The sequence below is a fragment of the Oratosquilla oratoria genome, chromosome 21 (assembly GCF_046742065.1).
Source record: "Oratosquilla oratoria isolate Oo_2021 chromosome 21, ASM4674206v1, whole genome shotgun sequence".
Taxonomy (NCBI): domain Eukaryota; kingdom Metazoa; phylum Arthropoda; class Malacostraca; order Stomatopoda; family Squillidae; genus Oratosquilla; species Oratosquilla oratoria.
Window position 1 is genome coordinate 17,841,403 of NC_134797.1, and position 3,638 is coordinate 17,845,040.

Below are 3,638 nucleotides of genomic sequence, written 5' to 3' on the forward strand. Positions count from 1 at the left end.
TATTGCACTACAATTGTTCCGTCCTGTCTACAACCACTCCTTTAAACAACTTGCTTGATCTTAAACTGTATATCAACTTTAGTCTTTACCTTCGAAAATAATATTGAGATTTAAACCTGATGTCAGTTGTCTGCTACCTTCTTTTGTTTTCATCACACAGCCCGACGCCAGATTCCTGGGTTCTATTTACAGCGGCACTATCATGACACTTTACTGAATCGGTTTCATAAGATTCAGTTTTTTATTCTCCTTTGTTCAGCTTTAGCAGAAACATTTTTGAACTCTTGGGTGTGTGGGGTGAAGATCCCCCTTCCAAACGTTACATGACAAACCTCCTAAGCGCATACCGTAACTTGGTATGCTGTGTTCAATTTACCTGTGCATGCAATCAACACAACCAGACTTGAAAAGAGAGAATGTGTGTGTCTGTGTGTGTGTGTGTGTGTGTGTGTGTGTGTGTGTGTGTGTGTGTGTGTGTGTGTGTGTGTGTGTGTGTGAGATTCACCATAGTCTTCGGATCACGTGTTGGACAGCTATTTCCCTCCCGGAAGAGAGCTCAGAGCTCATATTTGACTGATCGATAGATAATGCTGACCTTACACGCACGCACACACACACAGAGCTCCCCGCCCACGAGTTGGAGTAACGACTAGTAGCGCAGCGGTACTGAAATAATTTCGGCCCTGGGCGGGATTCGAACTCGGACCACTGTAGCCGCGGTTGCGAACGCTACCACTGCGCTGTCGAGTTGTGTGTGTGTGTGTGTGTGTGTGTGTGTATTCACCACGGATCTGCTGCAGCCTCTTGTCGAGACAGCCAGACACCATCCTACGGCAGCGAGCTCAGAGCTCATTATTAGCCGATCTCTGGGTAGGTCTGAGACCACTCACACATCACACACCGGGAATGCAAGGTCACAACTCCTTGACTAATATCCCGTACCTACTCGCTGCTAGGTGAACAGGGGCTACACGTGAGAGGAGACAAACCCAACTTATCTCCGCCCGGCCGGGGAATCGAACCCCGGTTCTCTGACTTGTGAGGCCAGTGCTTTACCAATCCTCCACTGAGCCGTGTTCCGCCACCGAGCCGTGTCCGTGTGTGTGTGTGTGTGTGTGTGTGTGTGTGTGTGTGTGTGTGTGTGTGTGTGATTCACCATAGCCTTCGGATCACGTGTTGGACTCATGATCGACAGCTATTTCCCTCCCGGAAGAGAGCTCAGAGCTCATATTTGACCTCGATGGGTAATGCTGTGACCTTAAACGCACGCACACACAGAGCTCCCCGCCCACGAGTTGGAGTAACGACTCGTAGCGCAGCGGTACTGAAATAATTCGGCCCAGGGCGGGATTCGAACTCGGACCACTGTAGCCGCGGTTGCGAACGCTACCACTGCACTGTCGAGTTGTGTGTGTGTGTGTGTGTGAGTGTGTGTGTGTGTGTGTGTGTGTGTGTGTGTGTGTGTGTGTGTGTTTGGGTGCATGTGTGTATGATTAGCCACGATCTTAAATCATGTATTGGACTAGTAATCGACAGCTATTATCCTACCGGATGAGAGCTCAGAGCTCATATAAGGACCGATCTATGAGTGATGATGTGACCTTACACACATACACACATACACACTCCTTACTCACTAGAGTTAGCTTGCCAGCTCGCAGTGCTGAGATGCGGGACTCGAACTCAAATCACTGAATCAACGGTCGAGTACGGTACCACCACTCCATCGAGCCGTGTATGTGCGTGTGTTAGTGTTGTTGTTGTGTTTGTGTGTGTGTGGGGGGGGGTGCGCGCGATTTTACTGGACCAACCAATATATTGATTCATTATAAGACGAAAATAAACTATACACTGTGAAAAATATTCACTTCTATTTAATGATCGATAGTTTCTTAGAAAATTGCGGAATCCATGTTTGAACACCGATCGACTTCAGTTGCGAGAAAGCTGCATTTGCACTTCAGCCGGTGTTGTGCAAGGCAAGGTGGCTGGACACTAGGCTAGCATGCTACTTGCTTCTGCTATTTCGTTTGAGCGACTACGGTGACTTCCGTAAGAACATCTCAACAATGTGTCTAACATTCGTATTTTAGGTTTAGTTTCTCTGAGCTCGTCACTCAGCTTCTCACGCTAATATGAGGCAAAGAGTAATTTGACATTTGGAAATTTGAAGAAAAAAAAAAGAAAAAAAAAAAGATCGTGACCGAAGTCGTTTCTCCTCAAACGAAGTAGCAAAAGCGACTAGCAAGCTAGCGAGAAGTGCTTAGTGTGCCGCCAACTCAAGTTCTGGATCGCATCTGGAACAGACATTTGAATTAGGGTTTCATTTTCAGCGGTTTTGAACGAAAATTTGGATGTAAGTTTCTGACAAGAAGTGAAGGATGTACTTTATGGAAGGGCAATTCGAGTTAGTGAAGATGAGGTCAGGGTCACCAGATAAAGTCATAGGAGAAATAACTCGTACCTATAGACTATGGAAGGGTACTTCGGGCGGCCGAGATGAGTTGGTCGTGTGTGTAAAGCATGGGTTTATATTTATCGATTTATTCATTTCATATCTCAAAGAACTACAAGATGACAAAATAAATAAATAGATAAATAAATGAATAGGTAAATAATGGAGGAGTGAGGAGTACACTATTTCGTGAAATACCACTCCCAAAATTAATGAAAAGTATTACAACTCAAAACTGATTGCCAAAAATAACGAAAGCGTTCTTGAGCTCATGATTTTTTTTTCTTTTTCTTACTGAAGACCAATATTGGGTATATACCTGCTAGTGGTAGTCCTCCAAGATGGACGTCAGTAATAATCATCTCTTTGATGCCCATTTTCCAAAGTCGTCCACCCCCTCATCTCCATCTGGAAGCGCAGCCCCGAGTGGCTGGTATTTGGTCTCCAAGTTCACCTGTGTTTCTATCGTATCACGTAAGAAGACCTGACAACCGGCAACCTGTCCCGTCCTCCTAATACTCTCAGCCGGTGACATAAACTGACACAACAGTCGAGATTTTCTTTCCAGAGAGATCTATGCGAGGACCCGAAAACGATCCACTATGGAGCTACGAGTTTCCAGGCAGTGAAACTCAAGGTAATAATTATCATATATTGATATATTAATTCGTTTATTTATTTACTTTCAAAGACAGGTCGTTGGCATTGGTGAAGAGAAAATTGAAGAGTTCTGGAGTTCCCCGGGGATGTGAAGGCAGAGGGTAGCATCCGGGTGGACTTTCTCCGAAGGCTCTGCTGAAATGACGGTCACTGTAGTAGTAATGGGTGAATGGAGATAATGATACGGGTTTGCAGCTCGTGCAGCAACGGCAGCGAGTGGGTGGGGTGAGTCTGTGTGTTGGTGGGTTCTTCGGTTGAAGTGACGACAACGGTTGCAAGCCGAACGGATGTTGCGAGTAGAAGGCATTTAGTGGGTGAATGCAGTGGGGAGGGAGGTGGAAAGAGGAGGAGGAGAAGAAGGAGGAGAAGGAGAAGAGGGAGGAGGAGCGGGAGAAGAAAGGCGCTGGGTGGTGGCTCTGGTCGTTACAAAGCTTGGTATAGCGGAAGTGGTGAATTATGTATGTGGGTACATTACGTAACTGGCAGCGGAGTCGACGACGGTGATGGTGATGTTGGCGTGGTT

At 46.3% G+C, this 3,638-nt stretch overlaps 1 long non-coding RNA gene across 1 annotated transcript in view; it reads right to left on the reverse strand.

Moving 5' to 3' along the window:
- Window positions 1-3,152: 3,152 nt before the first annotated feature.
- LOC143036722 (uncharacterized) overlaps window positions 3,153-3,638 on the reverse strand; it is a 57,821-nt gene continuing 57,335 nt past the window's right edge. Inside the window, exon 3 of the long non-coding RNA XR_012967399.1 lies at window positions 3,153-3,247. This is a non-coding gene — a long non-coding RNA (uncharacterized LOC143036722). The remainder of the gene's footprint in view (window positions 3,248-3,638) is intronic.